Source organism: Macrotis lagotis, chromosome 2 (assembly GCF_037893015.1).
Source record: "Macrotis lagotis isolate mMagLag1 chromosome 2, bilby.v1.9.chrom.fasta, whole genome shotgun sequence".
Lineage (NCBI taxonomy): Eukaryota > Metazoa > Chordata > Mammalia > Peramelemorphia > Peramelidae > Macrotis > Macrotis lagotis.
This window is the reverse complement of record NC_133659.1, coordinates 55533344-55549014: the sequence shown is the minus strand read 5'-3', so window position 1 is coordinate 55549014 and position 15671 is coordinate 55533344.

Genomic DNA, 15671 nt, shown 5'->3' with positions numbered 1-15671 from the left:
TCAATCCCAATAGTGATATAAGGGAAAGAACAAGGATCTATAGTTACAGGACCTGTTACATGACTTTTCCTCCTATTAAAAGTCATTTCACCTATCTTGGACCTTAGTTTTCTTACTTGTGAAATAAAGGGCTTGAGGCAGATAAGGTCGATGACTGAGGTCCTTTCTAGCTCTAAATCTATGAATCTGTGACCCCAGATACACTTTTGTTCAAGCTATTTTTCATGCGATTTCTTCATCCTCAAGACTCGCCAAGTTCTTTACTAGTGCCTCCTTTGTTTCTTTGGGATATTTTGGTGTTCCACATTAAGTGAATAAATGTATTAATCATCTTTGTATTTTTATCTTTTTCTTGATGTTTGGCAAATGCTTTGCACAGAAAAAATATGCTCTTACTAATCCCATGAAAGGAGACTGAATCCAGGTGGAAGAGTAGGCTCACTAATGTGGGGCTTAGTTCAAAGTCCCATAAAGGAATAAAAGCAAGATACATTGATTTGTTTTGAAACTAATTTCATAAATTACCTTCCCAAAATGTTTGAGTAAATGAATCCTGTGAAAGAGGGAAGAGCTGTTGTTTTCTGCACAGTTAATCAGCTGCCAAATCATAATAACAAAAACAAAAAAGGATCATACATCAGATAAAGAACAACCTTTGAATTCAACTTCATGAGATAGGAAGATAGAAACACTGCACAACGTTAAAGACATGGTGCAATTTTAAAGGACAATTTAAATACTTGGGGCTTCGCTCAGTGTCCCCAGGATTACCAAATAATTCTGACCATAAGACTCAGTAATTGTATATAACTTCGTATACTTCAAAGTATAGCTTCGGGCTATTGCTACTCATTCTTCCTTTTCTCCTCTCATGGGGAAAAAGTGTATGTCTGTGGTGAGAGGCATATGTGTCATGATTGGTTTTGTCTGAGATTGGAACAGGAACATGCATATTAGGAAATCACCTGCTCTTAGTGAATCGATATATGTATCGATACATGAATCTGTAAGGGAAGCCAACCCCCTAAGGAGTAATGAGGACAAAAAAATAGTAAACTATCTTGAGAAAGGTTAGTGATACAACTATGCTTTATAGTTTGGGATACAGAATGACTCTGCCCCACATCATTTACATTTGAAATTGCTTACTTCCTAATTAGATATTTCCAAAAATGAGGTAGGGGGGAAAATAGACCTATGGGCTAAAAGCTACACATATTAAAATACAGAAGAGCAAGTTACTTTAGAAACTCTAACCTTATGAAGGCCACAGAGAGAATAAAGAAAGAACTATATTTGTATAATTAATCAGCAAATAAATCAGATATCATTTATTAATTGCCTACTATTTGTAATGTATATCATGAATGAATCAGTGAAAAGAAACATAATGTACTAGATGACAAAAGAAATGGGAACTGAAAAGAAAGTAAAACTTGGAAAGAATACAGCATATTTTATTATAACACAGAACTGGTAACAAAAATTGGCTAGCGATTGGTGATTTGCTGAACAAATTTTGGAATATGAATGCATAACCCTTGACTCAAAGGACCAGTTGTGTGGGACTTTCTCCTTATTGGTGGAAATGATTGCCCTATGTCTATAACATGTAAGAGTAGAGGCAAAATAAAGACAGGTTAGAGATTCTCAATTTGTTTGGCAACTTGCTGCAAGAAGGAAGATGACCATTCGATTCTGAAATGAGAGAAAGATTTTGGGAAAAAGTCAACATGGAAAGAATTAACCATCTCTTTCATATACCAATTCCTAATTTAACAAACTTGAGACTTGATAGAATATATTCTTTGGGTGATATCTAGGATTCTCTTTCTTGATTACACTGAGCTAGCCAGCTCCCAAAGGGAGAGCTCATTCGATCTGTATTGTCTGCTATATAGTATCATACTCATTTTTTCCTGATTTCTGTTTTGCTGCCTACTTGAGTAAATAGCTTTCTTTGCTATTTGCTTTGTGTGTTCATGTGGAACCAGAATTTGGTGGGAAGGAAGTCAAACCTTGGATATTGAGCTTTCTCATTACTGAACTTAAATGAGGTGCTATAGCTTGAACCTAAAGATTACATCTCTTAGCCTAGTAATCTTTAAAGGAGCAGATAGATATAATTCTAGCCTAGGTCCTTCTGTCATTGAAGAGAGTTTCTGGCCACATCCCACTCCTTCCTCTCCTGACAGGAATCAAATTGTGTCTTGGAGAAGGATAAAGGAAGATGTTAGAGATGTCTATTCTTGCCTCTCTGGAGTCACACACACGATGCCCCTTGCTACAAAGTAAATACATATTATTGTGCCATAAGACACGAAAAGATGATATACATAGAAACTTAGTGAAGCTTGTGTGAGCTGAGACAGAATAAAATAAGCACTACTATGAAAATCACTTATATATTGATGAAACGTATTATAACTTATACAAAAATGAAGAATAAAAACTCTGATCAATTGCTGTGATCAATAGTGATTTATGATGAGATTGATGTGATAAGAAAACTTATTTCCCATCTCTTGGCAAAATGGTGGTGTAATTCATTCACGAAATGAATGATATTTTGGAGCTTTTGAACTTTTTCCTTAACTGGGTAGGGGAAGAAAGGGATCAAAAAAGGGGGGGGTAGATATTAATTAAAATAGATTAATGATTAAATCAATTCATTTTAAAAGAAAAAGAGAGATGCTCTGTCTCAATCTCTCAGAATCAGTCAACTATAGTTACTTCTCGTTTCTAGGGCTACTCTGAAAAAATTATTTTATATACCAAATATTCATAGCAGTGATAGTTTTTTTGTGGTAACAAATAACAGGGCCATCAAAAGTAGATGCTTATCTACAGAGAAATAACTAAACAAATTATAGGACAAGAATGTAATAGAATAGTCCTATGCTGTAAGAAATGACAAAGATGATGAATTCAGAGGATATGAACATACACACAGTAAAGTAAGCAGAGCCAGGGAACATATACACAATGATTTGTAGTCATTCAGTCATGTTGTTATTGGAATGGAGAAAAGAACAATCCAGAAACTGAATGAGAAAATCAGTGGAAAGAAAAGGAGGAAAGTTTGTGAAATCAAGACCCTCTCTTTTACTATTGTTGATGTTTTCAGTCATGCCTGACTTTCTGATACCATATGGGATTTTTTTGGCAAAGATACACAGTTCGTCATTTCTTTCTCCAGCTTATTATACAGATGAGGAAACTGAGGGAGATCGAGGTAAGTGCCTTGCCCAGGTCACATGGTGTCTGATTTCAGATGTGAACTCAGATTTGAGTTTTCCTGTCTCCAATCTGGGCACTCCATCCAATGTGCCACCTAGATAACCACCTTTCATTAATTTAAGATAATACTCCATTCATCTTCCTAGCAGAATCTTTAATTGCAAACTCTTTCATCAGCCTTGTTATTTGCTGCACCTGTCATCAGAGACACTCGGTGGGTTTTCGTGTTGTTGTTGTCATTTCTCATGCTAATTAGAGGGCTGTTTTGTTGGGTTCTCCTCTAGCGTGGTTCAGTTTAAACACTAACACTGTCAATTAGGCTTCTGCTCCCCTCACAGGCTTCGCCTGGCATTTTGGGCAGATTTCAAAGGATAGAGACTGTTTAAAACGCTAATTAAATACCCCCGCAATATTAACAACTTTCTTAATGCCCTTTAACAATCCCGTAATCCATCCTGCATCTGCTGCACAGTTGTTAAACCTCAAATATATGTGTTTAACATTCAATTGGGTACTTAATGATCTTACCTTAACTGGGCCTATTAAATTTAAAGAGATGCATGTAATTGAGCTATTGCACATTAATTATAAATACCTATTGGTTATTAAAATCATTTTCCAAGGGTTAACACCTATCACCAGGGCTAGTCAGACCTTACTCAACTTGGGTCTGCATTGGCCAAGGTCCAGAAGCTAGACTCTGTGATGATAAGAGAGATTCAATGTATGAAATGGGAAAACTAAATATGGAATTAAATGAAATATGAACAGTACTGTTTTGGGTCCAGTAGTCAGAGGTGTCCCATGTAGATCTACTCCTAAGAAAATGCCCATTAGAGAAATCTAGGGCTTCATCCTTTCCAAAGCACATTCACCAAGATCTCACTTGGCCTGCCAACAATCATGTGAAACAGTTAAGTGGAGACGTATTTCTATTTTATGATGAGCAAACTGAGGCCCCAAGAGGAAATGACTTGTTTGTGATTACAAAGTACATTGATGGTCCAACCTCATTCAGAACTTATTCTTCTTTCATTGTTCTTTGTATCAGCTACCACAGAATTCAACCCACATCTATCTTTAAAATGAATTGATGGACATGCTGGTTGGTTGATTGACTGTTTTCCTTTGTTCTTGAAGAGTATCAAACTGACATCCCTATGGTGGACTCAAGGTACAGTGTGGCTGACTGATTCTGATCAAGCCAATATGATCTCACAACTAGTTCATATGGATATTTGGCATGTAGATGTCTTTAAATTTGGGTACCATATGTTTCTTTTGAGCTATAGCAGTTCTGTTCTGCTCGTAGAACATAACACTTTTTTTCTGATTTAGGCAGTCCTTTGCTAGAGTCTCCCATGTCAAATAATTAATTGCAAAGTTCTTCAGAGAGAAGTTGAGTGTGCCCTTATAAAATTTCTTCTGACCACTTGTGAACACTGACCTTGTGTGAATTTTTCTATAAAATATTCTTTTAGGCAAATATATGGCAGTTGAACAATGTGGCCGGTTTATGAGTTGTGATCTCTAAATAGAATTTGAATGCTTGGCAGTTTTACTAGAGAAAGGACCTCGGTGTCTGGTACCTTATCTTGCCAGGTGATGTTTAGAATATTTCTAAGATAATTCAAATGGAAGTGATTCAGTTAAGATCTATAGGAATCAATGGCCCTGCTAAGGGTTAGAGGGTACAATGATTAGAGCACTGGACCTGGTGTTAGGAAGACTTGAATTCAGAATAAAGTTGTTTGATCCTGGGAAAGACATTTGACATCTGTCTGCCTCAATTTCATCAACTGAAAAATGGGCATAATCATAGCACCTACCTCCCAGGTCTGTTGTGAGAACCAAACAATATTTGGAAAATGCTTAGCACAGGGACTGGGACACAGTAGGCACTGCACAAGTGCTTCTCTTTCACATTTTGCTGGTTCTATTCAACAAATATTTAAAACAAAGTAGAATGGTGAATTAGGTTACCAGTTCATTCCTGATTGTAATCTCTAGCTGCAGTTTCTAAACAAATGGGATATATTGGCAAATGTTTAACAACTGGCTTTCTGGGTGGGAGGGAATCTATAGATACACAAAGTATTTAAAGTACATATTTAACAACTGGATTCCTGTAAATGCACAAAAGAGCCCCCACCCCACCCCCACATTTTAAAGCTTAATATTAATTATTAACATTTTCTTGTATCACTTTCTTAAGTATAGAAATCAATAAAACTAATCAAGCCTCCCTCCCCCCTCCAAAAACCCCAACACAACTATTGAGGGAAAATGTACATTTTGAGCCTAAATTTTAACCAGATTGTTGGATCTTGTAGCTCATACTCACCATATAATTCATCATATTTATTTTTTACTTGACCTCTGTAGATAGGCGTTTTCTCTATTGTAATGTGTCCCTAGAACTATCTCTCTTAAGAAAATCAAGATAGACATTTGCATAGGAAATGTACCTCCAGTAACATTTCTGTATTGGAGAAGATTTTAGTTATAAAAGAGTTTAGTAAGTTCAGAAATTTTAAATTCTTAAATCAAGAGTAAGTACCCTCCCATCCATATCTCAATCAACCATTTCTCTATAGCTTCTCCTCCTTGCATGCCTGGACTACACATTTTCACATCAGACATTTATCTGTCTGGTGACTGTTCTTTCTTTCCCTAAATAACGTATGTATTTGTTTACTTGGTTGTATCCAGGCATGTACTGGAGATAGCTCATACTAGGACAGAAGAGCTGACTGTTATATTTCCAGTACTAGTGTTTATACCTCAGAAATTAAAAAAAAAACCTGTAAGGGATTGATTTATTGTTTTATTGATTTTCTTGGCTTTTGGAAATGTAAGTAATGGTGGAAATGTTAATAATTCAGATTTAAACTTTCTTAAGTCTAGACAATCAACAAAACTATATAAAATATATTTTATGCATGCATTTTGTATATTTCATCTCCCTTAACTAGATCAAGACCACCTCCAAAATCTTAGTATCTTACCATTCATCACCTCTTCAAAATATTCATGAGATCATCAGTGCATTGACCTATATCTTAAGCCCTCTACATCTAAGTAACCAGTATAAGTGATGGGACTCCCCAAAAGTTCAATCTGGAGGATACCCTTTTGATGATATGCCTTTCTCGATTTAGCTGAGCTGGTCCTTATTTTAAAAAAATCCCTAAGCCATAATGGATCTTTGGTATCTATTCTCATCTATTGTAAAACCAGCCTTCAGCATCTATTATCTTGGCTGAACATGTACATCTTTAGAAAATTCCCTGAATTATGGTTTGTAGGCTTTCTTTTTTATACCGATATTCATGTCTGTGATTGGACTTTGATGTGAATACCCCTAAGTGCTACATGGGTGTTCCTTTTTCCATTATAAAACTCAAATTATAATAAGAAACAATAACTTTCCAAGTGACTCCCTTTGCATAAAAATCCCCAAACTCATTGAATTTAACTTTAAATAGGTATGCTTGAGACAAAGGGGGGAAATACAGAAAAATAGATCTTTGCTCAGTTCTCTAATTGTCTCCAGAGAGAGATCATGTCTTTTTGAATTTTTTTCAAAGCTCAACCCATCCATGCAGTGACAGGTTCTGTCTGTTTCCATCAGTCTTACAACTTTCCATCTTGTCTGTAATACAAGGTAAACCCACAGGAAACTCTGTGTAGAGGAAAGCATTAACCTAAGAATTTGATAGTTACTACCATGGCTTTTTGGATATCTGTTCACTGCTGTTTTTTAATCCCACCCCCATCAGCCAAAAAAAAAAAAAACAAAAACATTCATTCAGTACTTACTTAATCATTTTTTGAATACTGGGGAAACAAAGAAAGGCATATGAAATAGAATATGAGTATATGGGAACAATTAGAGTTCAATAATGCAACACCCAACTATTGGTCCATCTCTACTGATTTTCATGTTATCTTGTCCATGTGATGTAGTAGGTAGAACATCAGAGGTCTTATTCATAATTCAATCACTGATTCTATGTGTAAGCTGGGAAAAGTGTTCCCCCTCTCTAACGCTCAGTTTGTTCCCTTAAAAATAAGAGTAGCTGTGCTCAATCATCTTTAAGGTCTCTCAGTTCCATAGTTCTGTGATTCCTGTATGTCTTCTATTCACTATATTCTTCATGATACTAAATCTTCCCCAAATCAACATCCCTGAGTGGAGTATCTCAATCTCAAATCCATACTCTTTAGCTTCATTTTTAGTCTATATACAGGTCAGAAAGTGAGCTCATGTAACCTTTGGAAAGAATGTTATACAGGTTACACAAAAGAAGAGCAAAGTCTATTATAATACTAATTCAACTTATTTTTGAATTCCCACAAAGTTGAGCACATAGTAGGCGCTTAAGCAATTTTTCATTGAATTAAAGTGAACTGAATTGAACCAAATTGTAGCCTCTTGTAATGAGTGCATAATTTCTGACTTGAGCTGGTATAGTGAAATCTTTAGCATCCTCCTGCCCCAGTTGGAGTTGGGAGACGGGAAAGCTGACTCTTCAATGTTCTATGATTTTGAGTGAGGTACTTTACCTTTATGGGCTTGTTTCTTTCCCTATAAAATGAGAGGTTTGAAATAGATTATATCTAAGCCATTATCCAGCTTTACCATCCTATGATTCTATAAGAACAAGTCCACCACACATAATTTCACCTTTATTTTATACTGGCCCACCATCAGCCAAAGGTGTATATTCATTCAGTATGATTTATGGTTCATCTTGTGCAAGCAGGCAATTTGTAAGACTGCTTTAAACTGGAAAGATAAGTCAAGTGGGGATTCTTATCCAGGGAGAATACAGTTGTTGAAAGACTTGGCAAAGAATAAAAATGAACCAATTCTAATCTTTGGCAATTTCCATATTAAGGTAAGACCTTTTCTAAACTTGTGTCCAAGTTCTCAGTGGTAAGGATTCATAGACTATTAAGAGTTTAGATGTAGGAAAGGACTTAGAGGTCATTTCAATTGACCTTTCAATTTGCAATTAAGGAAACTTGCAGTCTAGAAATTTCAAAGGAATTGCCCAAAGTCACACAAGGAATCAAAGAAGGAGATCTGATAATTGGATTACTCCTTGAAAGAGCCCTAGGTCATAGAAAGATTTTTCCATCTTAGACATAGCTTTATCTGGGTAATCACAACCAGAGCACCCTATGTTGAAAATATGGTAGAGATGAATCTCACCAGGAATGAGCGTCCATCACTAAAAGAATGAAAGACCTTGGACGATTTAGTATTACTGTCTGTGGACCTACCCATTTGACACTGAACATGCTATGCAAACAAAGTTGGGTCCAGATATTTAAAAACAGTGAAATGTTTGACTCTTGAATTTTATCCTAATTTTTGATGAGGTTTAGAGTCAATTTAGGTCAAAAAGTTCCTATTATGTCCAGTGTTCAAAACACAATATATTGTGTTGTGTTACAAAGACCCTGGGTGTCTGTGTCAGAAGACCCATATTTGTGTCCTGGCTCTGACATTAGCTGTTTGATCCCAAACAAGTTATTTAACCCCTAAGCCTCAGTTTCCTTATTTTGAAAATTGATTTAATTCTTGCATTACCACCTACTTCATTTGAGAAGAAAATACTTGATATATATTAAAGTGCCATAGAAATATGAGAAATTGTTATTGCTTCTTTTGACTCTGGCAATGGAAGAAAATTGCTCTTAGAAAATTTTATGGTAAGTTGTACATATTCCATAGGGCATTTACCCTGCAGTAGGGTGGGGAATGTTGGGGTATCCCAGAGGAAGGATATAGAGGAGCCACTGAAGTTGTTCCCCATGTATCCTGGGCATGGTCCCAATCTGCTTCACTGAGGCTGCCTGATGGATGTCTGGCTCTCAGCTATATTCAGAGAGAAGCAGGCTCTGTTTCCTCTGTTCGTTTATTTTAAACACAGTATCTCCTCTTCATCCCTCAAGGCCTATTGTACTCTTTAATTACTACCCTCAGCCTAGTCTTTGCCAGCGTGATGTGCTGGGAGACCAACACACACAATGCTGTGTATACTTGGAGGGACTGACAAGCCCAGCTTCCAAACCGGATTCTCAAAGGGAGAGACCAATGAAACCCGTTGTCGAGAAAGTGATAATTTCTGTGCCATGCAATTATACCCTTTAAAAAGTATACCTCTGGTGCACTATCCTGCCAACAGTTTACTGACGACGAGCAAACAAAACCAGCAGTTGACGCTGGAATGGCCATGGAAACCCTGTAATCATCTTAAAAATAGATTTATATCAGCAACCCGGTGGTTATTAGTGTGGTTCAAGCCTCGATTTCAAGGGGAAAAAATCCACACTTCTCTAGACCTCAGTCATTTCTGCTCCTCCCGCAACTTCACAGATATTTTAGGGTTGAGAGAGAAAGAATTCAGTGAATAGGCTACTTGGCTTTTCTTTCTCTCACACTCTGTCCTGCTTAGATTGTTCATCTGAACACATGTGTCCAGCTCACGCCTGTCATTAAAGAATGCTCACCCATAGTGAGCATCCTTGCAGAAGTCACCCCAGTCACTCTGGAAGATGCCTATAATCCCATCCTTGCTCTTTAAAATTCTCTGCCTATTGCCTCAAAGCAAAATATTCACCTTGAAGACAGAGTACAATGGAAAGTGTCGAATTTGCAACACTGTTGAAAACAACAGTGATGAAGATAGTGGCCATTCCCATGAATGCTATGTTTTAAGGTTTATAAAGTGCTTTTCTTGGAAGAATTAGATTTGAATCCCAGTCCTTCTACTTTACTCTCTATGTGACCTTGAATAAGTCATTTCAACTTTATGGTTTCCAGTTTCTTGACATATGAAGTGAAAGTGAATGAAGTGAAACTGTCATTTGTTCAGCCATTCTCTAATTGTTAACTTGGTAGTTAACATGGATATACCATAAAAAAGAATTGCAAAAAGCATATATATATGGACATGTAAAAACACATATACATATATGTACAATTTTAGTATCACAATAATTCTAAGAATTGAATGCTATACTAACCCCATTTTCTAAATGAGAAATTGAGGCAAGCACAGATTAAGTGACTTGCCCAGGCTCATATAATTAATAAGTGTCAAAAAGATTGGATTTGAATTCCTTTCTTTCTCATTCCAAATCTAGCCTTTTGTCTCATAATACAATCTAATTGACTAATGGTCTTGCACATCCGTTTTGGTTTCAAATCCTGTGATCTTTCTCATTTCTCATGCCGGAGGAGTATGGTCTGTATGATATGAAACAAATCAGGAAATGGTGGAAAGTTCCAGTAAGATAAGACCAAAACTCACTTATCAGAGCCAAAGGACTCAGGGCAAAGTTCAAAGTTCTGGTTGAAGAAGAGGTAGAAGTAATAGAATAAGAGCTAGAGCAATAACATTAAAGAATGTTCCCAACCCCCTTGGGGAATCCACAGAACCTGAGGGGAGACTCTAGGGTTTCAGTCTACCTGTGGGAATATGAGTTGAGTAAGTCATCCAGAGTTTATATAAATGATACATGTGATTAAGAAAGGTGTCTGTAATAAAATATTTGAGAGTTAATAGACATACCCAGAATACTTCTGATGCCATGTAAGGCTAGTTCTGGGACCATGAGGACAATATTTCTATTAGTACTTTAAGGGATCTCACTTGGAAGAGTCACTTGGACTTTCTAAAGGCAACTATGCAGCAAGGTAGGGTTTAACCAGTACAGATGGCATCTGCTCATTCACACTATGCACACACTGCTAAACCTTCTAGATGCTCCCAACCAATTTCATAGTGCTTCCTGGTTCCCTGTTCCTGTCTATGGGCATAAAATCATTTTTAAAGACTCATACTTCCCTGATCTTTTTTGCACCTGTTCACATTTGCAACCTGTTCACATCAAATAGAGTAAGGAAGAGGAAAAAATGACATTTGTCAGGCGCTTACTATGTACCAAATATGTTACAAATATTATCTCATTTGATATGCTTAACAACCTTGGGGTTAAGTGGTCTAACTGTCCCCACTTTTCAACTGAGAGGAAAAAAAGACAGAGTTTACATAACTTCCTAATACAGCTAGTAATTGTGCCCAGAACTGAATGCAGGTATACCTTACTCTAGGTGCAGTGATCTATTCATTGTGCCACCTGACTACTGCTCTCTGAGATATTAGCAACTGACCCCTGGAAAGTAACAGTTGGGGTGTCCAGATGGTTTGAACCCTCAGTCCATCTTCCATATTTAGCAGGTGACCTAATCCAGCAATAGGTACTTTGTTCTGTTCTAGTAATCTCATACTTCCTTTTTGTCATGAGGTATGTTTCATGATCTCTTCTTTGGGACCTTTGTTGATTTTTTAGTTACTCAGAATTAGACTTTCTTCGAGAAAGTTTAAAAATAAGATCATTATGTACATTGCTTTCTTTGCTCTGTTTATTTTGTTCAGCATTTATTCACATACATTTTCCCATATTGCTATAAATTCCTTATTCTCATTTATTACTGCATAATATTCCATCTGATTCATACATCATACTGTTTACATTTTTATTTTCTAATCAATGACTACTCACTTAATTTCTAGATCTTTACTCATGACATGCTGCCATGAATATTTTGTTATTGGATCTGTGTTCTGCTCTTTGACTTCTTTGGAGTACACATCCAAAAGTAGGATTTGGGGATAAAGATTATGAGTAATTTAGGCACTTCTCTTCCTAAGTAAAAAAAATGTTATCCAAGTGTCATTTATTATTTCCCAGATCCACCAACAATGCATTGACCTACCTACCTCCTCTTCAAACAGTGACCATCTCATCTTTTTTTACAAGTTTGTACAGTGTGAGACCAAATTTCAGTTGATTTACTTTGCATTTTTTTGCTATTCATGATTCAGAGCATATTTTGCTTTGATCATTTATAGTTGAAAATCTTTTTGAAACTTGTTTTTTAATATAATTTTGTTTCTATGTCTGCAAATAATTATCCACAAATTACCATTTCCTTTTATAATGAAAGCCTCCTCAAAAGATTTTACATGACACTGTGAATTATCTAAGTAAAGCTTCTTTCCTTTGAAGAACATTCAGTTGAATGTGATAGTACCAACATAGACCTGTCTATTATGTCCTTCTTTGACCTTCCTCTGGTCTCTTCTATACTTCAAATATTTCTTTGAAATTCTCTTTCTTCCTTTCTTTTTTTTCTTTTTATCTCTCTATCACTACCATGTTCCCCCCCTACTTTTCCCTTTATTTTCCTCCCCCCATCAAAATCCTCCTTTTGTAACAAAAATATAGTTAAATAAAACAATTTGTGTTATAATATTTGCATCTAGATATACTTGCCCCATGTTTCATTTACAATTCAGAACCTCTCAATCAAGAGTTGAGGGGCACACTTCCTTATCAATCAGGCATTATGCCTCCCGTGCATTGGATCATTCTCCTAAGTCTTTTGAAGTTGCAATAGGATGGTAGTTGTATAAATAGTTATTCTACTTCCTCTCTATTCATTTTGCATTAATCCATAGCAGTCTTATTAGGTTTCTCTGAATCTGCCCCATCCTTAATGTCTTATAACACAATAATATTCTATTGCATTTTTAAAACTGTCATTTGTTCAGCCTTTCTCTAATTGATGAGCACCTACTTTGTTTCTAGTTCTTTGATCCAACAAAAAATATAGCTATCAATATTTCTATACATATGGTTTTTGAAGTAGTATTGCTGGGTCAAAGGGTATTCAGGGTTTACTGATCTCCTTGTATATACTTCCAAATGTTTAGACAAGCATATCTCCAATAATAGTGCATTTAATGAAAGGTGTATCTGTCCTCTTACAGCCCCTTCAATAATGTCATTTTCCTTATTTTTCATCTTTGCCAATCCGATAGATAAGGTGGAACTTGAGAATTGTTTTAATTTAAATTTGGCTTGTTTTATTTGTAATTTATAATTTTATATGGTTATTAATAAGAATTTCTTTACCTGTTGGCAAAAGATTTTCAATTTGTATCAAGTTAGTTTATATCTTGGGTAGCAGATGTTAATTAGAAAAATTTGTTCTGCTAAACTCTAATTCTAGCTGTATTGCTTTTGTTTGAGCAAAAGCTTTTCAATTGCATAAAATTAAAAATTTCTATTTCATCTCTTGGGGTTATTTTTATCCCTTTATAAGTCAATAACTCTTCCCTATCTGTAGTTGTAAGAGATACTATATTCTATACTCCTTTAATTTTTTTTAATTTCATCTTTTTATTCTGATTTTTTTTTAGGTTTTTGCAAGGCAAATGGGGTTAAGTGGCTTGCCCAAGGCCACACAGCTAAGTAATTATTAAGTGTCTGAGGTTGGATTTGAACTCAGGGCCACTTAGCTGCCCTATTCTGATATTTTATCAAAAAATCTCCATTCTCATAAAAGAACACATTAAAAAGACTCTACCCAAAGCCAAGAATCTCTATTTCACACAGTTCATCCCTTTTTAAAAGCATGTAATATATCCTACAAGTCATCCTCAAAACTATTCTGCCTCTCTAGTCTGCACTTCTCTTCTGTGCATTTAAAAAAAATATTAAAATGCCCTTTTTGACATCAAAGTTCTTAACATCTCATCATTCCACCATTAAGCAAGAGAATACAGGAAAATAAATGTGTAACAAATAAACATAGTCAAGTAAAATGCAATAACACCATGACCACATCCAAAAATGCATGTCTCTTCAATCTGTGTCCATAAACACCCTATCAGGAACTGGGTACAATATGTCATTATCATAGTTCTTCTAGATACATGAATGATCATTGCTTTGATCTGTCTCTGTCTCTCTTTCTCTCTGCCCCATCACCATGCCTCTGTCTCTGTTTCCCCTTCTCCCTCCCTCTGTCTGTCTCTCCTTATCCTCTACACAAATTGACTATTTCATCAGACAAGGAAATAGGAGACAGTGCATCTAATCCAGAGTTGAGAGTGATAACACAGATGGATAATAGCAATAACCATCCAAAGAAGAAACATAGTAAGAACACACATACCCTCCCAGAGGTGGAGAAAACATAGACTATAAATCTCAGGGGAAAAAAAAAAACAATTCTCAGACCCCCAAAACAAGTTATTGTAAGGAAAAATTCAGAAGTAGTCTGCAAAAGTCTGAAAAGAATTCCCAGTACTAGAAATTTTTCTACATACATGCCTTTTTTCCCTTATACTTTATACTTTTAATTTGAACCCACTTTTACTAGTGACTTTGTGTGTTCAGCAAAAGCCTTAGAGTAAAAGGCATGTTTTATATCAACTGTTCTTACTAAAATACATCATTAAATGTACTTTTGTAAAAACTTATTTGAGACTAGTGTGCCTGATAAATATATATATATATATATATATATATTTTTCTGGTGGGGACTTATGAGTGAAAACAGGGTGTTTTCTTCAGGGTAGTCTTTAAATCCCCCAAAGAAGAGATAATAATCAGTTGTCCTCTGGAGATCCAATTCTCCAATTCATCATTGTGATTGGTAGTAAGAAATTAGTTTTCTTTTTGAAAAAAATTGTATTAGCAATGCTCAATCATGAACAATTACTTCCTCATCGTTTATTTATCCTTTTAAAAAATTTTGTGAAGTGTTTTATAGTTGTATTCATTTAAGTCCTGTGAGTGTCTTGCTAACTGTATTACAAGGTATTTTATTCATTATTTAGTAATTGTGAATGAAATTTTTTTTCTATTTATTTCTCCTGGATTTCATTGGTAATATACAAAAAGGTTTATTATAGAGAGTACAATACTTTAGTAAAGTTATTAACTGATTCTATTAACTTTTTTTGAATTTCAATAATCCACTGAGTAAAATATTGCATCAGTACCAAAAAGGGGAAATTTGTGGGCATCTAGGTGGTGTGGTGGATGGAGTAGTGGCCCTGGAATCAGGAGGTCCTGACTTTGAATCCAGCCACAGATACTTAATAATTGCCTACCTTGTGACCTTGGGCAGGTCACTTAATTCCATTTCCTTAAAGAAATAATGGGTTTTTTAAAAGGTAAAATTTTGCATCTTTTTATCTGGTTATTCCTTCAGTTATCCTTGACTTAGAATGTTTAGAACACTATAATAGTATTTTTTGAACAATATCAAGTTACAGTGGTGCTTACTTCATTCCTTATCTTATTGGAAATGCCTCTCTACAATACCTTTAATCAGGAAAAACTGTATTAAAATACTATTTTGTAATCTTAATGACTGACCTTGGGAAAATCATGTAAATCATGCTTTCAATCTGTTGTCTTTAAAATGGGGATAATAAATACAATAATTTTACAGGGTTATTTTCAAAGTCAAATGAAATGAATTCAAATACTTTGTAAACCTTAAACTATTATATTAGTGTGAGTTATTATCATTAATCCTCACAGATACACAT